Raw genomic sequence first — 26,320 nt, 5'->3', positions numbered from 1 at the left:
CCCCGTTCCCCCGTTCACTCACAAACACACAGCACACGGACGCCGCATGTGCGCACACACACAGAAAACAAAGATTGCCCATATTTCTCGTCGTGTCTAATTGAAATTTTCAGCCATAAATGGTGTAGCTGGAAATTCTTGAAATAAAAATTCTGCATCATTGTTTACTCGGTTTCGTGTTTAGACCCATTGTGCAGTTCAGGAGTCCTTATCTGTAGTTGTAAAGCCCTGTGGTGAACTCCAAGCTTTAACAAGCAATGAGCCAAGTCTATGGAGGGGAGGAAAAAAAAAAATGCACAGCGTCTCCCCTTCCTCCCAAGCGCCGTTAATAATTTGTGCAGTAAAAGATAGCGTGCCTCTCTGAGTTTGTGGGAGTTATTGGCACAGTATTCCCCACCATATTTGTGCGAGGCAGTGATAGGAACATAAATTATTTCTTATCTCTTCCGCAATCCATTTTTCAAAGGGCTCACTCTGTGTTTGAAGGGGAGCAGCGCTGGCAGCCAAAAGCCCAGATAGCAGGCTACATTAGCCTTCAAGAGATCCGACTTACTGATTTCAAACAAAGCTATAAGCACAGAACTCATTGATATGGGCAGTGGCGTATACGGTCACAATTTCATACAAAATTAGGCCCTTTGGAATGGAAAAAAAGGCTAAAATAATGGCAATGATTACCACCAACACATGGAAAGTTGGTTTGAGCTTACCAAGTTTCGTGCAAAGCAACAAAACCTAAAATTTAAGTCGCTAAATGAAAATGTTGTGTTTCTTTGAGAAGTCGCTCAAACTTGAGCCTAAATGAATTTCTAAATTATTCATTTGTAATTGGGTTTTTTTGTCTTTTTGCAAACTGGCTTAATAAAAGGTAGTAGCCTATTTACTTTATAATAATAAATACGTTCAATAATCTGCTAAATGATTTATGACGTGAGCGAAAAGTCATGCTTATAGACAAAGATTCAGATCTGAAGTCTTCACGTTTGGTTCTTAATAGAGGTCAGGAAATTTTCTTTCTGTCAAAAAGGAAAGAAAGAAAACTTGTGAAAAAAGTGATTAATGACTCGTCTTTGTGAGCCACATAAATGCTGAGCTAAAAATCAACAAACCCGAGCTGCGATATATATATATATATATATTTTTTTTTTTTAAATCTCCTCACAAACTGGGTAAAACTGATGGCGTTAAACAATCTGTCCTTAGGGTTTGGGTTTAATTTACAGTTCAGGCTGATCCACAGAGACAAAATGACAGATGATAAATATCAAAACCTCCTCTGCAAAGCATTAATGTCTGCTTGCAAAGAATAAACCCTGGTTGTCCCAGCTCCTATTGATTTTTTTTAGTTTTTTTTTTTTCTCTGTGTGATGTGAAACCCAGCAATCAGCACTGCGGTTCGAAATAGCCCTGAAACCGGAGCCGAGACGTCAATGAGTCGCCAACACATTTCAATTAGCAAGCCGCCCGGGCCGATCTCTCCCTCGGGGGGCGCAGAGCACACGGGGTCGGGTACACCGAACCAAAGTCCGCATATGGTCTCGTATTGGATCAAATGGATCTGATAAGACGGCGAGGAGAGAATTTCAACATGCCACAGCACGCCGCCTCACCGTTTCTGGATGCAGCCCCCGAAAGACAAAATACAAACTTTGTTGTCTGCGGGTCAAAGCAGCGAACGCCTCCGAAGGCCAACAGAGAGTGTGAAAAAAACCTGCGTGCTGCTAAATGAGCCACAAGCAGGCAAACTGTTTTCATTCTGAAAACTGTGTCAGTGATGGAAGTTTCATTTATTTGTCAATAAGGAGTCCATGGCTGTGCTTCTACAAAAGAGACTTCGAGTCAACATTAGATTTATAAGACGAAAAATTGTTTTTAATCGATTGACAACTGACTAATTTTATATTTGGTCATTTGAAACTAAAAAATCTCATCAAATTAAGTGTAAATTGTCATCAACGTTCAGTCTTCTTATTCTAGCAACGTGAAAATGTTAAACGAAAAAGCTTTTAAGCGTTACAATTACAAGAAAGTTACCAGAGCAATAACGATTTCAGGTTTTTTTCCTGACAGAATTAAAGGAAGTGCTAAAGACGACAGGAAACATGTAAGTTAATGAAGCTTAGAAATCTCTAGAAGTTAGTATCTCTCTGCTCTGTGACAGTTGGACCTGTTCATGACTCAGAAAATTCTCAGTTTTTGAAACCAAGCAACCAGCGAGTCGTGCAACCTCGTTCTGAGCGGCCAGTTTCTGAACAACACAAACTATTTTTGTGTGCGCGGCTTGAAAAACTGCATTCTGGGCTGCGCACATTATTTGGTTGCCCACCTCCGCAGTAGCCCCCACATTTATCACATAATCTACTGAATGTACGCTTAGTCTAATTTGAGAACACATCAAAATACAGCTTCAAGACGGGTTGGAGATGCATGGATGGGTTTGAGACGCCCGCAATGAATCTGTGACTGTTTGAGAGAAATGTGTTTCGTTAAAACTTTTTGATCTCGTTCAAAAACCTAAACAAGACTGCAAGCCTCTGCACCTCACACAAGGAAACTGAGAACTCCCGTGAATGTTTCAAGACACCGTGGAGACTTTCTTGCAAATGCTGTTTGCATCTTATTTAGCTTTAGCTAGCTTCCCGATTCAAATCTGAAGTTTTGAGTTGTTGAGCCGTTTCATTTATTAAAAGTTCATCCATAATCAGTAGTTTAAAACTGCTTATACGTGTAGATTTCTCAAAATAATGTCTAATAAATTTAGTCTCATCTTAGTTTTTGGTAGAAAGTGTAGGACGAGAGAACTGGATGCTTCTGTTTGTCAGCCTGCTGTCCCTCGCTCCTCGCCGTGTTGTCTCATTTTCTGACAGCTCTCATCAACAGCAGCAGACTGGTTGGAAATGAGTGTGCATGCAAGCGTGTTTCTCTGTGTGCGTGTGTGTGTGCGTGCATGCTGAACATTCTCCACTGAGAGGCCGGGGGGGTTACGATGGAACCACAGGACCACTGCGACAACTCACCGCCCTCCCCTCACAGCCCCCCATATACCCCTCTGGCCTTTTGCTCCTCGCCTGGCTGGCAGCCCTGCATCAGACGCTCTGCCCCCCTCTCCCACAAACCCCTGCCAGAACACACACGCGCACACACACACCGCTTGCTTCACCACCCCCCGCTCAGGGCCGATCGATACAACTCTTCGCCTTTCATCTGACCAGAGCTTTGGAGGAGCTGCGCTTCCTAAAGAAAACCCAATACAGAACTCCCTCTCAGGGTAGCTGTGTGTGTGTGTGATGCCTGCCTTCATGTTCATGTGTTTGTCAATGAGAATGTGTGGGGGCGAGCCGCTGAGAAGGAAAGGTTTCGTATGCACTGGACGATGCTGTGATAAATCAACTAAAAAGAGCAGAAAAATGCAACTGGTTTGATTTATTGGTATTGATCACGGACTAAAATAAACTTTTTAAAATGATGTAACACAATGAAGAAAGGTAGATTCTGATAATACAAATTATATACACTTTATTTACAAACTAATTGTGTAAGAAATATATTTTATACACAATGCTCAAGTCTGTAAGAAAAAAAGGTTAGTTTTAAATACTTTAAAAGAAAGAAGCATTATTTGTTTCAATCTCTTTAAAAAAACTCATCACCTTCTAGTGTTGTTGGTGTCTTCTTTGTGCATCCTATATTTTAAACAGGGAAACCTCCCCTCCTGTGTAGCCTCACTCACCAATCAGGTGTGAAGAGCTGAGGAGAGAATCTGAGGTCTCACGGGGGTCAGGCGAAAGCATCGCTTCCTGGGGGAAGAAACAAAACAGAAACTCTACCAGATGTGGATAACTGCAGACATCAGGCGCACCGTAGGAGGTTCAACTCTTTGAGGATCCAAAACTGTTGTTGTGAGGTTGGGCAGAATCTGATCAATTCAAGCTAGAACAACCCAAGGCAGGTAAAAGCAAAAGGTAACAGGTGCTGAAAGGTGATATCTCACTGGGCTGTGACCGCTGGCGACTAGAAGGCAAACAGCGTTCATGAGGGAGTCCAGAATGTCTGGCGACGTTCGTAGGGGGTTATCAATGTCCTCACTTGAGCTGCAGAGGCTCGCAGTCTTGTTCCTTAAATTCTCAATACAAAGTCGTCATGGGTGTCTCAGACTCGTGTCAAGGGCGTTACAGCCCTATTTTGACACCTGCTCTTGTGACAGACACCATGTCCAGGTCTGAAAACCGAACTGATGATGAATAATAATAATTAAAAAAATAAAAAACTGGTCCAAACCTGCTTATCTTCATTTCAAAAGTGTACTCAAGGAGATTAAATCATAAATGTAGGGACGGCTGCCAAATTGGGTGGAGGTGGGCCATCAAATAATGTGCACTGCCTACAATGCAGTTTTACAAGTTGTGCACACAAAAAGAAGCCGTGACTTTTAGAAAATAATTGAGCCAAACGCAGTCACACAGCTTGCTGATCACTTAATCGCAAACACTCGCAATTCAGTAAGACCTGAACTGAAAAATTTGCATATTTTCTCACATTACTGAGTCATGTTTGAGTCACTCACTAGTCTCCAGGCCAGTGAGACGCTACCTGAAGCGAACTTTGCCTAGGCCGTGCTCTCGATACAAGAATAAACATGTAACATTCAGTGACGCACTGTCTCTGGTGTGTCATTGTGTTTATTACTGGAACTATAACATCTGCATACATTACTTTTGTTGTACGCAGGAACAAGTCTACATACCTGCCGACCATATTGAAAACTTGCAAAAAAGCAGAACGCTACTGAATGCCGTAATGGCCTAAGATTTCAGTTTCTGTGACCAAATCTCAGCTTACCACTTGCTGATTCTCATCAATAAACACAGTCCCCAAAACGTTCTACACAAACCCAAAATAGTAAACAGAAAATAAAAATCTATGGCAGACGTGGCTTGGTTTAAGAATGTAGGTCATATCCCCACAAAACAACCTTGTTTTGGAACTACAACAATACATATCCTGGCTGCAATGACAAAATATCACAATATATCATTTGACAAATACAACTGCTTCATAGAAAACTAATGAAGCAACCAATCTGGATATTTTGTGTCTCATCTGCATAGTCACATTTATTTATTCAGGAAGCTGAAAGAGTCTACAGAAAAGGAAAAAAAAAATAGTTAAAGAGCATCTCGGTCAACAATAATTTATTAATGCTTATTAACGTTCAGAAATGAGGACTTGATAGGCTGTTGCAAAGTGGGAGACCCCATCAAAATTTAATTACTCATTTCCACTTTACATGAAACCATGAAGTGCACAGCTAATGAACATGGGTTTGTCATTATTGAGGCAAGTGTGGAACCTCTGCAGCAGCTGGAGGTCAGGGGTTCATTAAATACAAACCTGTTAACACTGGAAGGTTGTTGAGGATTTGTAGAAATCATAATTTATTATTGCAAAACTATAACGTTAGACTAAGACCTTTTAAATGAATATTGCAACTGCTATTTTGTTGCATTAGATAGACATAATAGCAGAGCCCAGGATGCCTTTTTGTTTGACGAAGACAAAGATGTTTTCAGGCTGCAGAGAGTGATCTGATGCTTATGTGCATTTATAGGTTTTAATCACATTGTCTCATTTACATATTTAACTCAAACTGACCAACCCAACACCATCATGATAGACAGAGTTTACTGACCATCTAAAAACAACTAACTAATGAAACTTTAGAAAAGCACACTTCACATTTATTGTAAATTTGTGAGCCTTTTTTCGACAGGTTCTTGTGAATGCTAATGCTCCCACACCACCCACCCATCAATGAAGCTCCAGCCAGGATGTTGTGAGAACAGATGTTTTGACTGTCCTAAATAGTACACCATCATCTGTTTTAATTGGCACTCGAAGCCTACTGGCTAGACTTGAGAGGTACCACTTGCCTTACCACCAACCCCAACGTGTCCCACACAAACGTGCGCAAAACCTTCGAGGCACAACGTGAAGAGATGAACAAGATTGGGACATCTATTCAGTGGAATCAACAGACTTATGCCAAATCCACAATCTATAACTGGTGCAGTTTAAACAAAAAAAAAAAAAAAAAAAGAGGACCGCCACCAGGAATTGGGACATTGTCCCAGTGGAAATATCTGGCCCTGGATGACTCAGCCTCAGACACAACACAAAAGAACTGGTGAGACAATTTCCAGACTATCTAATGTAGGCCTGCTAATTCCAGGCTGATGGTAACCAAATGTCAGGTGAAGGATGATTGTGTTTGTTGGTTATACCAATTTCCCTGTCAAGACAGAAAACTTTCATTCCTGCATCGTGGCTCGCAGCACACGCCAGCAGCTATAAATATGTAAAAGACTCGCCTGTCCTCTGGTTAACATAGCATCAGGTGGTGCATGGGATTTGATTTATGTGCATGCTGCATGTGTGCTTACAAATGTCTTAAAATTCAACACTTGGTCAAATTCAAGAAAATCTACTTATTTCAGACCACAGCTTTAAACAGTTGCTCGATTAACACCTGGCTGATCAGGTATTGCTGGACTACGCCTCTGTTTTGCACCAGGTGCAGGTTAAGGACCCCTGCGATTCACCACACACAGAGGACGGGAACACAAGGCATCAAACGGAAAACAGTTGGGTAAAAGACCCAGGACTGCAGAGCGAGCCGGCTGCCATGGTAGGTAGAAGAACCAAGGATCAAACGGGCCGACGAGGAGGTGATTAATGTGCGGGGAACAAACGGAAAGGAAAACAAGCCTATAAATCAGCCACTGGGCCTCTATGCTAATTGTAATTGAAATGAATTTGTCTGACCCACGGTGCAGGGAGTTGAATTTTCTATTGACCAAAAGAACTCCTTTGTCTGCGCCAAATGAAACAAAAAGCTCGGCAACTAAGTGCCAAGATCAATGCCTACCCCATTGCCAGCATTTGTGTCCCCATAAATAAAGTTGGATTGGGGACAAAACATGCTTCAGTTGAGTTACAGCATTGGACTATGAGGTAACGTGTCGTGATGATGGAGAGGAAATTTCTAGTAAAGCATCTTCTGAGTTTTGGTCAAATTTGGACAATAAGTTGAAATCGTTCAAGAAATTTAAGTTTAAAAAGAAAAGGTTTTGTTTGTTGTTCCCCAAACTGCCAAAAGCTGAGCAACAAAGCTGTTTGAATGTGAGAAAACTAAATGTATCAAAGGAGTTGAGCCAGTTTTTTATTGCTGTATTTTTACTCAAAGCTCCGGTCCACTCCTACGGTAAGATAGGTCATCTTCCATTTGTCAAACTGGGAAATGCCTCGATCTCTCTGAGCATGTGAGTAAAAATGTGTTGTTGTTTTTTTAAACAAACTAGAGACTAATCATTTCCAGAAAGTCATACAACTGACCTATTCTTTGTTTTTGATCTAATTAAGCCCGAGCAGCGACAGCGCTGCGAAGGCCTATTGAATCTGTACTGCTTTTTATTATTTTTCTTGTCCACATAGAAACGCTAATTTGGAGGGTTTAAACATATTCAAAAAGTCACCAAACTTTACCCAAAATTGTGCCCCGCAAAAAATTTTAGTATTTTATTGGAATCAAAAATGGGCGTGGCAAAACTGCTCCACAGCGCCCCCTAACGTGAGATAGGACAACCCGTACATCGTAGAGATCTAAAACTTGATACGTAGGTAGAACACGCCAAATCAAGAAAAAAAGTCTATTGGAGGTATGCCCTAAAATGTACAGGAAGGCAGCCATCTTAGGTCAAAGTGCAATTTTTGGTCATTTTTGATTTTTGCACACCTCGGACTTTAACGAACTCCTCCTAGGGATTTTGAGCGATCAGTTTCAAACTTGGTCAGTATGCAGTTGAGGGATGGAGAATTAAAAGTTATCAAAACGGTGAGTTTTCGAACATGCTGAAGCGACGGGACCTGGCCTCAAAGTTCGCCTTCTCGCCATAGATTTCAAAACAATACAACTTTTACATGGAAAGACCAAACTTCACCAATTTTGGTATGAGTCATCCATGTTGGATGCCCAACGATCCTATGTGATCATAATCTGACGTCATCAAAGCCCCGCCCTCTCAGGACAGGAAGTCACTTTTTTTACTCGGAAAGCTCCATCTCTGCCACCCTTGACCTAATCAAGTTGATCTTGTGTCAGAAGACAGATAACAAGTTGGTCTGATTTGTATTAAAGCACCAAGAGGTTTCGCTGGAGGGTGTGGCTGTGGTGGCGTGGCGAAGTCAGACGTAACGCCGTTCGATCCTGGTCCAGCCCCCAACAGAAATGCAGTGCCATATTTGGTGGGCGTGGCCTAATTCCTCCACAGCGCCCCCTAGAAAACTTTAAAAAAGCAGCCCCACGCCATGCTTTTACTGACAGTCATGAAACTTGGTACACATGTGTAACATTTTAGAACCTACGAAAAAGTCTCTTGGAGCCATTTTCTAAAACCCTACAGGAAGTCAGCCATCTTGGATCAAAGTTCGGATTTTTACCTGATTTTGGGCCATAACAGCCTCCGCATTTGAACGAACTCCTCCTACAGCTTTCCACATACAGGCTTCAGAATCACTGAGCTCAGTGAAAGCACGTGGGCGTGGCCAAGCCTCAAACTCTGACCATTCGCCATGAAACATCATGGTGTAATAACTTCCACATACAAGGTCATACATTATTGAAACTTTCTGTGGGTCATAACAGACTAGTACTAATCACATTACGTGGTCAATTTGTGACATCACTTTGGCCCTGCCCCCTTCCAACAGGAAGTAACCTGTTTTCCTGTTGGAGGTTGTCCTTTCTTCTCTTTCACTCATACTAATTTAAGCCCGTGTCGGATGACAGAACAACATGATGCAGAATCGCTCTCTCAGCACTGACTGGTGCCAGAATAATGTGGGCGTGACAGAATGGTGAACGCCAATCCCTCGTCATTTGCATACGGTTGGCTCTAAATCACACATGCATTATCCAATTTGCACCAAACTGGATATGAATGACCTGTGTTAACCTCTGAAGAGGCCAATAGGATTATACTGGAATTTGACTCCAGTGCGCCCCCTATAATAGTCGAAGAGTTATATCTCCCTGATACCTCATCCGATCTGCATGACATTTTTTGTGCATCACCAGTAAGCACTGTTGCACACATTAGTGTGGTAATTTAATGACAACACATAAGCCCCACCCACTAAGGATTTTTGGGTGACTGTAACTCTGAAACGGTGCACAGTAGGTAGGTCAAACTTTACAGCATGACTCCCCATGGGTCAACTATCAGCCTTAACTTCAAGTTAACAAGGTCAAAGGTCACAAGAGCCCATGTGCTTTAACTCTTCAACCGTTTGACGTAGGAAGGTCAAAGTTCACAGCATGTTAAAGGACTGGTACTGATCCTGACTGAAGGCAATTTGGGACATTTGCTGTAAAAGCCACATAGTGGACGGTGCAGGAAAGGCGCAAGAGCATAGACGGCGGTCGCCAGAGCTCCCGCGATTGCAGGAGTTCCCGCGGTCGCAAGGCCGGAGCGGCGCTGAGCTGCGAGGGCCGCCCAATGCTGCTTGCAGCTTTAATTTGTGCTGTCCTCAATAAAAAGTTGCGCTGATTTGCTTCTTAAGCGGTTCATTTTTACCAGCGAAACCATTTGTCAACTGAGGCAATAACAAAAACTCTTTTAAATGTGTTAGACGACATATGGCATCAAACCCCAATTGAATAACTTTGCACAAAACTAAAACAAAAGCAGCTTTGGACAAGAATAATGTTGCAATGAGCATCTAGCAGAGCATTCTTCTCTCCCAGGAATTTGGCCTCCATGTTGTGATCCAATAACGTTACCCTCAAGAGACTAGAGACAACAACCCAACCTGGCTACAAGAAAGCAACATACTTTGTCATACAAATACAGAGCAATACAGTGTTTTATAATATACCCTCGTCATGACACACTTAAAGGTATAGTTCTGTTTTTGTCAAGTGTAGTTGTGTGGAGTTCTTATCTTATAGCATCTTACCTGAGGAAGAGCACAGAAAGTAAAATTTTCATTGGGGAGTCAGCTAACAGCCTTGTAGTCTTGAGCCTTTTTAATAAATTTAAACCAACTTCAACCTCAGAAAACTGATAGTAGTTAAAGTCAATGTTTCATTCATTTTTTTAAGTCTGTTACAGAATGAACAACGTACACAGTCAGAAGCCAAACTGATGCAGTGTAGTAATCATTAACTTGCTTGGGCTGTTATATATATTTAGTTGAACTTGTTTTAGAATGAGAAAATAACTTTTAAAGTGGGCCTCTTCTGACTAGCATGAAAACTTCTCCCTGATTCTCCAAACTGAGATCACTCTGACCACTGCCAACTATAGGTAAGACACTGACTACTCGTAAGTTCCCCACGCACCTTCATTTAAAAAACAAAGAAAGAACTACCCGTATTTGTGTTTTTGGTTTGGGCTAAATAAAAAACACTAAAACGATGTGAGCAGACAGTAAGCAAGAAATGTGAAACGTCGAAGATTTTACATGCTCCGACTAAAACTGCGCCTCAAACACCCATGTATTTCGCTGCTCTTTGAACCCTGTGGGTAGAAGAAACAACAGAAACGAGGCTTCGTCTTTCAATTGTCTGAGACAGTGTCGGCTGCTCAGCACGCCGGCCTTCGCCCCAACTATTGGGGTTGTGTTTGCTAAATGAGCCAGAGCAACACTCCGGAGCTGATACAACCGGGGGCTTTTCTCTGCCTGCACACGCTCTACCTCCCCCCCCCCCATCCTTCCCCTCCGTCAGAAATCTATATTTCATAAGTGAGCTGTGGAGCTCCAGTGCCCAATTATCAGCAGATAAGGCACAGGAAGCCCTGGAGCGCCGGTACGGCTATTTAGACGGGGTGGGGGGGGGAAGGAGCTGGAGAACGAAAAGGCAGGCAGGCAGGCAGGCAGGGACCCAACCCCCCAGGGGCAGTTCGCCTTCACTGCGTTATTTTTTTCTCCCTTCTCTTTTTTTTTTCCTTTTCTTTCCCCTCACTGACAGCCTCCTCCTCCCCTTACCTTCGCAGGAGGCTTCAATTAATGCCGGCGGCGGCCAGCACCAGCAGCCCTGCTCAGCCCGGGAGCCGGAGCCTCTATCAGCACACAGCAACACGCAAGGATGAGTCCAACTAGCAAACTGACGTCAAGGCAAGTTGTGTTCGTCTCACAAATATAGACGAGCTCACGTGTGTACGCACACAAACGCACACAAACTGTGTCTCGGATGGAAGCACAACAGGATCATTCGTGCAACATTTTTGATAGAAACAAAACTTAAATTTCTTCTTCTAAAACCACAAAGTGCTGCTTTACAAACCTGTTCTGATTCAAAGATCAACACAAGTATTTTTTTTAGTATTTTGCTGGCCCTATTTTCCACCTCCTCAGACTGACACTTTGAAGTCAGGACTTTTCGCAGCCCCAGACCTTTATTAGTCATGGGGGTAAAACTCAGTGTGCTTCTCACGTTTTCAGACCCCAACAAAAAAAAACGAACGCCAACTGCCAACGCCGAGCAAGGTCGGCCAGGGGTCAGGCACAGCTCACGGATACGAGACGGATATCGATTCGCTGGGACAGGCCATACACGCACACACACACTTTATTTCCCCTCCTCTGCTTCTCTCTCACTCTACAGTCACAGGGCAGGCATCAGCCAATAGATCAGCCAGGGGCAGGAAGCGGCTGGGGTCAGAGGGGACAGCGATTGTGTGTGTGCGTGCATGTGTGTGTGCATGTGATGATAAGACTAACAGCCTGCTGAAAGCAGCTCTTACCCTGAGCTATGTAGGACCTTCAGGCTGTGTCAGTGAGGCTCCGAGCAGCCAAGAAAACAGCTCTGACAAAACAGTGATGGACTATTTATTTTACTGCCACTCGTGAACTCGCATCTGAACACACAAGTGTTTGTGTTTATGTAATTGTCTCGGCTCGCAGTGCCACACCTTGATGTTTGTCATTGGAAGATGATATCAGGGAACACTTGTCACCGCAGGACGATCCGTGCGCCGCTGTCGCCTAGTGGCCCAGATTAGGCGATCCGCCAATGGCGAACGGGCTGGGGGAAGGCCAAGGCAAGCTTTCAGCAGATCTGGGTAGACTTGAGGCTCAGCTGGACTCATGCAGCTTCAGCAATGCATGCATCATCATGTATGTGCATGTGCTGTGTATGATTGTCGTGCATGAGTGAGTGTGTGTGTGTGTGTGTGTTGGTGTGCATAAATTCATGTGCGTACTGTATATGTGAGAGTAAGTCAGGGGGGCAATGAAGCGGAGGTGGGCAGGCGATGCTCCCAGGCAGAGAAAGGAGGCCAACTTCATCTCCCACTGTGAGCAGAGACGCCAGGATCACAAGAAACAGTCAACTACGCCGAGTTGCCTCAGTGAAGTTGTGGGAGATCTGCCATTATGTTTGATTCAAATTAAACCAAGAACTAAAACTGTTTGCATATTTGTGCGCATAGTTTATCATCTTGTCTTCGCAGGAATAGAAAATGCCCCTTTTTCTGGCTATGAAGGATATTATAAAAGGTGATGACTAAACATAATCCGATTTTCCGTGCGCCCATGTTGTTTATTCCCTGTCAAGACATTTCACAGAAAAAGAAATAAGCCGTTACCCAAAAACAAAAAGAAATTGTAAATACAGACAGAAAGACAGTAAGGGGAAGTGAACTTCCCCTGCTGACGTTCTTGTTCCACAATGAGAATCCCCCGGTCGGTAGCCTCAGACATCTGGTTCCAGTTAGCTCTCAGCGCTTTGACGCGTTTCCTGTGCTGCTGCTCCACGCAGCCATGGCCACGACACAACCCTCCCAAGGCTATGACAGCTAAGCTCTCTAGGGATGATATATTATAACTCATACACACCCAAATACACAATCATTCATCTGCTGTATATTCTAACAGACCAGAAGAGAGCGAGGCTGTATATTCTCACATTTGGACGCACTGTAATGCAGTCAAGTGTTGCTAAAAAGGATTCTCAGGATATTATAGATTAAAAACAAGTGACGGCAACAACACCGTTACGTGGATGCCATTTAATGATCTGTCGTTCCACGGTTATTTTTAAAGCCGTTTCTTTTTCTTTGATCAGAATAGCAGCCATTTACCAATGTGAAAGTTCAATTAAAAAGAAAGAAAGTGCTAAAGGCTGTTGCTTTTCTGTGAGTTAAACAAGAACTTTATAAAAGGCAGGCACATTAATTGAACCTAAAATTAAATTTAGCTTGTGTACTTTTTGACCAGTGGGTTGGAGTAATGTAAATAAATAACCCAGCTAATGTCAGCTGCTGTTGACATCTGCTACGGAGCCGCACCGAGGTAATTTCCTGCTAGTTACAATGATATGGCAATAAAGCCCAGCAGCTTGAGTTTGATAGATTGTAATATGAAAACTCTGAGACAGAGATTGCGTTTTGAGTTGTCATATTTGGGAACCAACAGTGTGACATGTCATGTCACTTACAATGTGGAGGACTAATGTTTCATTGAAACTGCCCGCTCAATCGACCAGAACGCCTCTCGGTGAGGTGATTCCCTGTGTGGGGGAGTGGAAAAGGGTGACCCCAGAATGAAGAAATACATATCAGAGGTGCCAAAAAAAGGAAAAGCGCCCACACAGACCTGATGCTCTGCAGTGGAACATCGAAACCTGGACTGCAACAACGGGGATTACAGGTAGTGAAAGTGAGAATGAGGGGGTGAAAAGAGAAGAAGAAACAAAAGTGCAATGAGGAGGTGGTAAAGAGACAGGAAGGAGCTTCTCAAAGGCTTTCCTGCGTTGGAGGGACTCCCTGCACCACGCACAGATTCTCTGTAAATACTTTTCTCTGAAATGATTGAAGTGTGATTGGAAATTTGCTGACCTCATATTTACCACAACAAAAGATTACAGCAGTCCCGATCTGAATTTGCCTGAGACATCCTGTAGACACACAGCAAATCTATTCATATACAAACCAGCGATAAATAACGAATAATAACCGCTTTTCGTAATTACTGTTCTAATGAAATTCGGTTTTCACTAAGAACATGATTTCTTCAAAATAAAAAAAACTCCACTTTAATTGATTTCAATTGGAGGTGAGTGCGAGCCAAACGAGGCCAAATGAAAGTTTAAGGAGGCAGTATTGATCTGTGTGGAGGTTAGAGGTAGGTCAACCCTATCAGAGAATCAACAAACAGCCGCCAGCAACCTCCTCAGCTAAGCCAATCACCTTCTGACCTGGACCGCCGTTACCATGGAGAATGACCCTGAACCACAGCACCATACACTCAGCTTCTTTCTGAGCTCTGCAACAAAGGCGAAAGTACTAAAAATGCAGCTTTTACCCTTTTCTTTTTCTTTTTTACCCCATATAGTTTGCCAATTATTCAGAAACGTCTGTGCAGGTATGTAGGTGTGCTTTGTAATATAGAGCCTTCACGCTCAAGTGCACTTCCACTGAGATATGCAGAAACAGCAGATATATGACTCAGTAGTGTTATTGATTCACAAAATTTGCATCAAGATTGGATGAGAGCTCAAAATAAATTTCAATAAAGCATATTATATTGTATCATATTATGATCACAATAAAAATTGTACATGTTCAAATATCTTTGCCTGGTATGATGCATAAATATTCTTATAAAAGTTGCGATACTAATTGCAAAAATATAACCTACAACTGACTTCCCCCTTCCTCTAATCTTTTTTTGGCATTTTGGAGGAAAAGAAATCTCAGATTCTTCTTCTTCTTCTTCCCCACACCTTCCAATTTACCCTCTCTACATTCTTCATCCCACTTTCCTGCTTATACTCCTCCCTCCCTCTGAGGCAGGCAGGCAGTGGTGGTAACCAAGCCTCTGGCAGTGTGTTCCTATCCTGCAGGAGCCCTCAGGTTCCAACCTGTCAATATCCCAGGCAGCATCTTGGCTCTGCTGTGGCTCAGTTAACCTCCTCACCCACTGCAACCACACGAAGGCCTCCTGTTCCCCCTGCCAGTCCAAAGAAAAGTACGTCACCCACTCGCCCCTCTTCCCCTCTTCCCCGCTCCTAAAATTTGCTCCAAACCACCCACAGTGCCGTTACATCTGTAAAGGGCAGCAGTCTGGCAGGAGCAGCGAGCAATATGGCAGCTGACGACAGTTTTCTCCGCCCCGATGTCTCAGATGTTTTGGATAACGGTCACATTGGAAGTTTATGACGGTACAGAGGGAGGAGATAAAGCCCCAAAGGAGGGAAAAGCTCAGTGGCTCAATGACATACGTTCCTTCATCTCATCATCTGTATCAATTTCAGGGAGAGGAAGGATGATAGAACAAAAAAAAAGACAATGTATTAACACATGAGGGATTTCAACATGATATGTTGGTAGACAGAAAGTCAAGGGGTGGTCTTAGTGTTGGTGTGTTTGTAATCTCCACATGCACATAAACCCAGTCCCAAGTGTTGTAACAAGCGTGTGGCAGCATGTCACCCATCCCATCTGAAAATGGGCGCATGCACACACACACACACACACACACACACACATTTCCGTGCCTGACTGTGAGGCACCATGGCTGTCTGCTGGGATCTCAGGTTACGACAAACCAGACTTTATGGAAGCTTCTCTTCCACACCCTCTCACCCCCTCCGCAGGCTCCGGAGGAGGTATCGAGTTGCCGGTTCAGCGCCGGCCAGGCTCGGCGCTGGCGGCAGCTTGTGATCTTGGGTGCCGGGGTGTGTTTTATCTCCCACTCTTTGTATCGGCACACAGTGCTAATGTCTCTGCAGGTATGTAGGTGTGATTTGTAATATAGACTCTTTATTCTCAAGCACACTCGTACACACAAAATCGAACTCTAGCTCAGCTCCACACAACCTATTAGACATACTGTGTTATTGTCCAAAATATATTAAAACAACAAGGAACTCTGAACCTGAATCACAAACATTATTTATAATGTGTTATTACGCATGGCTGCGGTTTTACGTTTATTCCTGAAAGACTTTCTTTTGTGCCTCAAACGTAGAGATCACACAGCTCGAATTAATTGAAAAACTCATTTTCAAGCAACAAAACATTATTTTATTACTGCTTTAAATGTATTATAAAAAAGCTGCTCGTTAAAAGTAAAAAAAATCTAGGTCTTAAAACTACATGGTGAGGTTTAGGAATAAAATCTACATAAGGTTTAGAAATTAAATACATTGTTGAGAATTTTAACAATGTCACCCCCCAAAAAATCTCTGAAACAATTAAATGTAACTATATTTATTACAACAACATTGCTTTTACATATTCTGTAGCAATACTGGCCAATAATTATCACCATCTACCGTTAAAGCATTATGTTTACTGAGACATTCATCATAGTGTGAAACTGGTCCACCACTACAACTTTACCTGCAGTGAAAATGGCGTGCTAAAGTGGGGCATCTCTGCCTTACAGCCACCATCCAATGCAGAATTTGGAGAGACAGAGATGAAATGATAGTGAGTGGGCACTGGTGACATGCTGACTATTAACATGCAGAGGCTGAGATGTTCGCTATTAAGTACAAAAAGTAAAAAACAAAACCTGTCTTGCTGGTCTAATAGTACAACATTAGTGGTTACGTTCCATGGAAAATAAATAATGCTGTATGGTCCGGCTAAGCTGTTCACGCTTTAGTTATCTTTCATCAGAGCAATTGTCAGTAAACCTTTATGCAACTGCCCACACAAATAATAAAGAAAACTACTAATGTGTGCATGTGAAGAAACTCTTTCTTTTCCATGGAGTTAGTCCAGTTAAGAGTCCAGGTGCTGAGCCTTGCAATGTTGATGGAGCCAAATAAACGATTAACTAAAAGAGCTGATCATAATCTGGTTGCCAATTACTGACTTGTGACTATTAATCGGTGATTGTAGAACTGTTGTGAAGGTATCGAACGCTGGAATAAATGTCGACACAGCTGGAATTATCTTTGGCATGAGGTTTCGAATTGTCATGTTAAAGATATTCAGTTCTCCAGAAAGTTTTTTTTTTTGGTTTCATTGCAACTAAACTCATTCCTAAGCTAATGATGACGTCCATCTCTGGCAAGCTCACTGCAGGAAGTGGATTCAGGAAAGCAGCACCCTCAGGTCAACAAGGAGCAGATCCTCCATAGGCAAGGACTTTGTGACGGTTCTACCACTAGCTCGCCTTCTAGCACAGCATGGAACAGCACTCATGAATTATACATAGAGACATCTGCCACCTCTGAATTATAGATCTGTGGAGGCCCCAGCATATGGGAACAGCCCAGCAAGTGCTAATGGCTAACTCCCTGCGACAAAGTATGGGTTAGAGACGCATGAATGATGGGCAAGTCATAAATCCGTCCAGTCATTTGAGTGTGAGGTGGATGTAAATGCGATTATTAACATATTTGCACCTGTGCGTACACCCAGTAGCTATGCAGTACTGTAAGATTTTATTATTTAACGACAAACAATAATTTAAATTAGCAGACCATCTTGTTTGTGCCTATTTAAGCCAGCTAGTAAATCACGACACGATAGGGATGGAGCATTATGACTAATGAATTCCCAACAAAGGAAAGCAGTAAGAAAACTACCTTATAAGTGTTATGCTACAGCACATTTTTGTGCATTTTCTTTTGAGCCAAACTCAACTAAACCAGTGAATTTAAAGAGGGAAACTATCAACCTAACAAGTGATGGCTTGTGTCTTTTAGTCTTTCATGGAGGCTTTCTCTTGTTGAAGTGCAGCCTGCTTAAATATTCTATACCCTGATTGCTGGGCCTGGTCTTTAAAGAAACCGAGAGAAGACGGGGGTTTGGAGGAATGGGGCGGTATTTTCTTCCGGACCAGTTGAGCAGGAGGCCTGGTCTACCCGGGACCACTTCGATCTCTGCCTCTCTCTCCAGGATTATCCTCTTATCAGCGCTGCAAAAGCCAGGCTGAGAAGCGCCAGTAATTAGCCTATCTTTAATTAACGAGCACTTCGCTTCAAAACCACCCACGGCCCATGCAGGCTCCCACTTGGAAGGCAGTCAGCGCTGCGTAAGGATGAGCAGACTTAATCTTGTTTTTGTCTGGGTAAGAGAGAGGACGTGTTGAAAAAGGGCAAAGTTCATGTTCAAGTAGTTGGGGAGTTGCACCATGCAGAACATCCCTCATGCATTCTTGCTCACAAACGAGCTTTTCTACCCTTCAGGTTTCAAAGGGAATCCTGCCACCCACAAGTGTTCCACTTTGTCATGCACATGTGTTTGTGTGTTCATTTGAGTCTGTACACTGCTCTCAAATCATGCTGCCTCTTCACTTGTCATTAACAAACTTAAATTTACAGGTTTATTCAAGCCTCCTTTGGCTCAACAGTGGAAACCCAGGTGGGAGAACATGAAGGGCAGAAGTCACTTCAGCGAGGCTCACTCAAATTCAGGAGATTCACAATCCATCGACTGTATACTCTTCAACTTTTGGGAAAATGCACATTTTTAGGTATTCACATTAAACTAAGGATAAGGATCTTATTTATCTAAATAAATGGTAACAAATCAGAGAAGACAGAGCCATTTAAGGGGCAGTACGAGCTAGATGACAAATCGAGATGAAAAGGAAAGACCTGGAAAGAAAATGTCAGCGGCGCCGAGCTTGACCTGATCCTGGGACTGTCAGCAGGAGAGGCGGCAGGGGCCCCAGCATGCATACATTAGCGGTGCTTAGGCGCACTAATTGCTTCTCACTTAGACAAATCTCCTGCAAATCACGGCTGTGCCGCCAGCACTGCCCGGGCCCCCCGGGAAGCAAAGACGGCAGGCAGGCGGACAGAGCGAGAGACAGGATGAGGTGGAGGAGGAGGAGGAAGAGCAGGAGGGTGGCAAGTGGAGCGTGTGTACCAGAGGCGCTTTGGAGAAGGATGGAGGAGGGAGGAATCAGAGAAGAGGGAGGGAGGGGGGGAGGGTCTCCCAAGAGAATGGACAGAAACGAGGAGAGAGAGAAAAAGCAGCACTTCAAGAGTGGCTCTCTTTCTGCTCATCCATAGTCCAGGCTGAGAACGCCCCCCTCCCAACCTCTAACACCCCTACGCTCAGAAGGCCCACCGCTGCTCCGCTCTTCCACCCCCCCCTTCTACAAGCTCTTAGATCTCTGCTCTACCCCCTCGCCGGCCCCTCCTTTCTCTCTCACACTCTTCCTCACCATCGCTCCACAGAAAAGTGGAGGAAAGATGAAACTCTACAAAGAAGGGAAAAAAAAAAAAAAAAAAATCAATAACACAGATGGATAGCTGGATAACAGAGTCCGGCATGCTTCGGCGGTGAGGCAATCCAGAGGGTGCCCACACAACTTCCACACAGGCGAGGAGAGATGGGCAAAAACAAGACGCTGGGAAGAAGGTGGTGATTAGCCTCAGGAAGTCAACATCACCCGCAACACACAAGTACACACTTGTTCGCGTACAAGTACACACCACAATATATGGATGTGTGCATTCACGGCACCGTCACAGAAACTGCCAAACGCACACAAGGCCATAGATGATTAAAAAACACCGATATTCACTAACGCTCTCAGTTCTTAATCCTCAGCTGACTGGGGAGACGCAACAAAACAGCAATGGTTGCAACGTGATCAGAGGTCAAAGGTCATAACCATTTTTTATCACAACATCAATGAGTGGCAAAAAGAAAATCAATACTGCTTTCTAATAATAGGAGACTGAAGGCAACATTTCTGATTTTTAGGTACCACAGCACCCCATCCTCAGAACTTCTTACAATACACTGCAAAAACACTGAACCAGGAGTTAAAACAAACTCTTCATATCAATACTACAACACTCTGGAAGACTTTAACTTTTTATAAAAATTTAAAGCAGTTAGTTAAGAAATGTCCTTCAAGTCAAAAGGAATATATGAATAAAGTTGTCAGAGAAGGTTGTCTGTTTGGTTAAAAAGAAGACCCACCAAAGAAACACCACTTGCTTCCACTCAAACACCACTCCAAATGTTTCTGGTATTATCTGATTTTTTTTTAAAAAGCCAACTTTCTTTGGTTCAACAACACAAAAATCATAAACCTCTGTGAGTACATAACATTACATATGTCAAAACACTTTGGTCATGTGGAATGAGATCATCTGAAGCCTCTTTAAAGCTTTTTGCCACTTCAAGGTTCCTTCTCTGGTGTTTCAACTTGACCTGAAGCTGGAAGATTTCAATCTACCACCATATCTGGGTTTTGTTTCAATAAAACCTTAGAATCAGCAGAATCATCACAAGCAAAAAATAAATAAAAGCAAAAAAAGTTTGGTTTTCTACTACCGAGTGCTGAGATGAACATGATTAAAAGATAAAGGTTGGATGAGATATAGATGAGAAGGTAGTTTCTTATTCTCTGAGCTGGAGGATTGATGTACCTTTTTTGTAAATCAGAGCTCGGCCCGGTGTCTGCCGTCAGGTTTCCACTCAGCTCCACGCTTTGGACTTTTCTTCTTCCTGCAACGAACCAAAAAAAAAAAAAAAATGAAGGCTTCAAACGACATTTGATAAACCAGTGGTGACATCACAGGAGCCATGTTCAATTCAAAGCATTTTAAACTAATCGTTTTTTACAAACTAGCTTTTCATAACTACCTTCAGCTGTTTATATGATTATTATGTTATGGTAAATATTAAGAAAAAAAACTAACTGTAAGACAAGACTGTTAAATGGCAAATAAAGGCTAAATACTTCAAGCCTCAAACAAATTGATGAAACACATTTAATGAAACAAACAAAGTCAGAGATGTACACAGAAATGTCCGTCTATTCGCCACAATGCAGTGAAATCTGTAAACATGGAATATAAACTCCTGCTTTTCCAATTAAAGTAGGTTTTGACTAACAAGATACATTATAACTAGAGACAGGACTGGAAGCAGGAAGTTGAAGCTACAAAGGAGGAGCGCCCCCTAGTGGTCTGGCTGCAGTGCAACTTTAAGCCCCGCCCCTCTATGTAAATAAATGGGCAGTTCTCTTGAATAAAAAAATCAAATTACACTTCAAATAACTTTCCTCAGAAGATGATTTTTGTTGATTCACATGGTTCTTTATGTTATATGCTCCAATAGGAATTCCTTAAAAATAGGTTGTTTTTTTTGTCCATTATTTGAGGCTTAAAGAAACACATCACATTACACTGTGATTGACAATCCTGTGAGCGGGTTGGGTGGGGGTATCGAAGGTTCAGCTCCCACACCCGAAGTACACAGATTCTGGCTTCAAAAATATAACATGGCGGTACCCAAAAAACACAGACATTTTGGCTTCTTTTCTAAACAACAGGAGAAGAAAGAGATGCTTTGTCCATTTTTATTAATAATATTGGTTCAAAACAAATAATTAAGCTGTTTTAGCTGTGAATGGTGTGTGTGATAGTGAAGCATGATGAGTTATGTTATGAACATATATAGAAAACTGTAAATGATAATTTCTACCAAACTACCAGATAAACTGATATACTGCCAGGTCCTTACTGATGCTGGGCTTTTAAAGCTGGATTTCTTTGCTCCTGTGTTCAGTTTCAAAAGTCCAGCTTAAAGGTGTTGTTTTCAAAGCAGGTCAGTCGTGACGTAAAACTCGAACGTCATTAGAAAGCAGCAGTGGTGCTGAGGCAGGTAAGACTCGGGCTTGCATACAAAAGTTTAAACCAAGAACTTTCTTCTTTGCAGTTTTTTAGAAAGGAATCTACAGTTTTATGAACTTAGACTTTTCCATTGCACTGTTTTTGTTGGTCAGTGCGATGGGTGTTGTCCAATGAAGCCGTTTTATGTTGGCACAGAGACGCTACCAGCTGCACACAGCCATCATCACTTATGGGAAACGGCCTCGGAGTTCAACATTTCAGAACTCTCAACCCTGATGACTTAATAATCTGAGTGGGTTTAAGGATACTTTGAGCCAGTAGTTTTTTTACTCTCCAATCTTGGTGGAAATCACTATAATCTTCTCTTGCGCTTTGGTTGGTGATATTTTCTGGTTCTGTAAAAAGCCATTAGACTCTAAGGTAGCCATTAACCTCTAAAAGACTATAAAAGGTCCGTTACGGCTTCTTTGTGAAAAATATGTATTTGTTTGTGTAGATTTACCAAACTCCATTGTGTAAAAAATGGAACAAAATGACACAGTAAATGTTATCCTTAAATATAACCTAGACTGAAGTGACCTGATGAGGTTCAGTTCTGGTAAAGTTCAGTTCAGTCCTTTCATACTTTCGCACAATGTATGGATATTTTATTTATTTAAAAACTTTACCCCATTCAGCATTTTCAAATAACCGCCCTGAATGAGTTCAGACAGCTTACATGATTACCAATTATGTTCAAATGTATTTAACGTTCATGCTTACTCACAGCTGAAACCACCAAATATATGTGTTTGTCTGCTAAAATAAAACATCAGCACCCCCTGCTGCTCAAAGTAATGTTATATGAACCACAGCAACAATGGAGTGGAAAATATCTAACAAAAAAAGAATAAAAATACATGATTATACCTCCATCTTGTGGAGAGAACACTAACATACATCCCTCAGGGGATAACCAAAATTATCTAATGTTTCTTATGTGGCAAATAAGATATTTCTATTAAGATCATTAATAATAGTTGGTTATTTTAGACAGCAAAAACATTTAAATAAGAATTAAGCTAAAGTTATTTACTGAATACAATATTAGATCAGCAATAGGTCCTAAAAAAGTTTAGTCTTGACAGTAAATATTAGAATTTATGTGTTTTGGTTTGGTTTTTGTTTGTTATTTTGGTTGGTGAGTGTCTCTGGGTGAGTATTTTATGACTTGAAACAAAAATATAACAATAAAACTATTGAAGTGTTGCTTTGTTTGCTGTGATATGTACAAAACAAAACATGCTAACAATAGCAACCTAATGAGAAAAATTTTAATGTTGGTTCCAGTGGTTTTCGAGGTATTTTGCTAGTCGTGTGAATGACTCGGAGCTACAACCAAGTGAAAGTTTTAGCTTAATGTCTAAAAGTGAGTGACGTCAGTCGGCTGTGTGGCAGCCATATTGAATTGGTTTAGCTGTAAACAGTTAGCCAAAAACACCACATTTTAACGTTCGTCTGTTGGTTTAAACCTTTTCAGCAGGTTTCCCTGCTTTAGTTTCGTGAGCATTACTTATCTCGTACAAAGATTTGAAACTTACCACAATTTGTGCCTTCAAATCAGACGCTAATAAGCTAAACTTTCCAGTAGCTGTCCAGCGTTGATTGACTGCAATCAGGCAGCAGGTGATGAAGAGCTAACATCCGGTTAAAACGCAAAACCTGAGCAAACCTGTCGGTCTTTTTTTTACTAATATTAAATACATCCGGGATAGCTATGTGGGGCTAGTGATGTTTACAGAATAAATTTAATAATACAAAAATTACCCCCTCTTTAAGCAGGCTAATAAGCTAGCATAACAAGTTTTTAATGTGAGAAAGGGATTGTTTCATTTGACTGGGAATAATTGCACAATAATATTATTGTTTGCATGTATGTCTTGTGAAACTCTCACAAACTATGATGTAAAAGACACATTTCTGAATAGAAAAGTTAAATAGCCATTTTAAAAAAAATCATGTATTTTTGTGATGCTCTGGCGCCCCCATCTGGCTACTGACTGTCATTGTTCCTAACATAATATAATGACAAAAACACTTGTTGCAAATTAGTTTTTTTCTGAGTTTTATTCAAATTTATCCAGTGGTTCCCGGGTTAGTTTAGTAACAGCCAGACACACAAGCAAAACCATTATTTTTCACCTTTTGTCACCAGGTGATGAAACCTGTATATAAAGTCTTTAAAGTCACAGTTTGTACATATAGTGTCCCTAAAAATCATCCAGTTTTTATTTGCATATCTTGTTTCATTAAAGCTTTAATTCCATCCCCAAAACGAGATCAATATGTTCACCAGTAAAAACACTGCAGTTTGTTTATTTTGTTTATTTCCATTTTTATTCAGTACCCGTTCCTGTTATCTCACTTATTTAACCACCTTCCCACGTTGAACGCAAACACTCACCTCAGCACCCCAGCTGTTCCCGACCAAACACTGGATGCGTCTCTTCTTGCAGTTTTTGGCGATACCATATTGCTCCACAACAGATCACCAGTGTTTGTGATCATGTTTTATTTAAATTTCTTTATGGAGGTACACTGTGAAGTAACTGGAGCTCACTGGGAGGCAGTGTTGTTGTTTGGTGGGTGTGGGTGTGGGTGTGGGTGGATGAAGAGGCCCACAGGCGAACGGGTTGGCTCAGCCAAACCAGAACAGAGGGTCAGCAGTTCTCCAGACGAGGTCGGCCATGAAGTGACATGGAGATTACACAGGATGAGCCTCAGTGGTCCCATTTTCCACCTCACATCTGGCTGAGAGCGGATTTTTTTTTTTTTTTTGTGTGTGTGTGTGTGTGTGTGTGTGTGTTTCAAACACAACCATGTCCCTTCAGACACAGCAAAGACTTTTCTTTCCTTTAATTAGACAAAAAAAAAAACATCACTTTCAGTCTAATTTTATTCATAGCACACCTACAAACGCTCGCAGAGGAGCAGCTTTTTAGGTTTGGAGACATTGTGCTGTAATGTTTCATGCAGAGACAGTTAGGAAACCTGTCACACTTCATTCCCACGCAGCCGCTGAGCTGTTTCTGTCAGCAAAGAGGTGGTGCTGCTGGTGGTGGAGGGGACATGGCACTGCCGCATGTTTGCTAACTGTTAGCAGAAAAACACACCCGAGCGCGCTGCACAAATACATCCTTATCAGTGTTTACACACACACTGCCTGTTGGAGCTCATGTATGCAACTGTGCAAACTGCAGTGTGTGTGTGTGTGTGTGTGTCCATAACAGCTGGTTAAAATCAGTGTATCAACACTGTGTGTGGAAAGACAAACCGTTCCATCTGCTGTAAGATTGTTGTTTTTTAATTATTATTATCTGAAATACTGTCTGAAATGTTTAAGGCTGAACTAAAGCAGCAGAGGAACGATTTCTGCCTCATCCTGTCAGCATTTAGGACGGCGTTTTCGCTAAAGTTAATTAGTTTTCAGCTAACAATCTACATATATTTGCAGGCCGTAAGGAGCACTTTTCAAATAAAATTAAATTAATTAATCAATTGAAGGCCAAGCATTACTGGAAGGAATGGATGCTGCCTTAATGTCAGAGTTTAAAATTAAGATCATCTTATGTTGAACTTTAAGGTTATCTGTAATCTCATGAGAAATTCCAAGATGTCAACACTTAGAGCACGTGTTGTGAATGACTCTCAGCTACTACCACAGCATATTGTAGCACAATATCTGTAAAACTGACTGACCTACAGCCATTTTTGTGTTTGCTGAAGCTGGTTGTCTGTGGCAGCCATCTTGAATCTGATTGGCTGCCAAAGATAATCAGCTGTAGATGTTTATCTAGTGATTGTTTTCTGAAAGTCTCATTTGAAAACATCCAGCAAGCTTTTTTAATTAGTTCATGTCCATATCTATTTATAAAAATCATTTTTTTTAATAGTTAAAGTAAAATTTACAAACTGCTGTTATTTCCTTATTTGTGCATGAACGTGTACCATATATGAACTCCACTAGAGGACTCTCTGCACCACTTTCCACCCAGATTTAGTCATGAAACAGACTGAAAGCAGATGTGTTCGGAGGATTTAAGTGAAACCCTGAAGAGGGCAGCCTTGTCAAGAGTCTTTAAATAAACTATCTTATTTTCTTGTGATTTAACCACCAACGCTGTGCACAGTCGCACAAAGAACATAAAGTCATAAATGCTCTCTTGCAAACACATTCCTACGAGTCAACCTCTTTCCTTTCTTTTTCCAAACCATTAAAGATGTGATCAAAACACCTATAATTGTTCAACCAAACCCAGAGCGGAGCGCTAACAAAAAAAATGATCCAATAAACTGAAGGAACACAAGCTGTAAAGCAGTTTAATGGCTGCCTGTGGCCCCTGCAGCACCGGGTTCAGCTCGGGAGGCTGCAGCGTGTGCGGCGTGCTCGCTGCTCTTTGTTCTAACTGGAGCATATGCCACAAGCTCTCGCTGCTTTTCCTCAACAGCTGCTAAAGCCATTAAATCTGCAGCCAGCCACCAGAGTGGAGGATGTGCAGGGAGGAGGAGGAGGAGGAGGAGGAGGAGGAGGAGGCGGAGAGGGGCTCTGAGTCGTTCTGCACCGTTCCATCATAACCCCAGGGGCTGCTACAGAAAAATGTTCCAACATGAAAACAGATCACCTGGATGAGCAGTGTGCATCCTGTTTGATGCGCTGAC

At 42.1% G+C, this 26,320-nt stretch overlaps 1 protein-coding gene across 2 annotated transcripts in view; it reads right to left on the bottom strand.

Moving 5' to 3' along the window:
• The window catches only part of samd11 (sterile alpha motif domain containing 11), an 82,391-nt gene extending 59,096 nt beyond the window's left edge, over nucleotides 1-23,295 (bottom strand). Inside the window, exons 1-3 of one of the 2 annotated variants that reach the window (XM_017417850.3) lie at nucleotides 23,203-23,295; nucleotides 20,414-20,492; nucleotides 3,731-3,797 (exon numbers count right to left, since the gene is read on the bottom strand). The gene's annotated coding sequence lies outside the window, so the exon portion shown is untranslated. The remainder of the gene's footprint in view (nucleotides 1-3,730; nucleotides 3,798-20,413; nucleotides 20,493-23,202) is intronic. The other variant, XM_017417852.3, reaches the window with a different exon arrangement.
• Between the last annotated feature and the right edge of the window lie 3,025 nt (nucleotides 23,296-26,320).

This window comes from Kryptolebias marmoratus, linkage group LG8, assembly GCF_001649575.2.
Source record: "Kryptolebias marmoratus isolate JLee-2015 linkage group LG8, ASM164957v2, whole genome shotgun sequence".
Classification (NCBI taxonomy): domain Eukaryota; kingdom Metazoa; phylum Chordata; class Actinopteri; order Cyprinodontiformes; family Rivulidae; genus Kryptolebias; species Kryptolebias marmoratus.
Note: the sequence above shows the minus strand (reverse complement) of the source record. Positions and strands in the feature narration are given on the sequence as shown.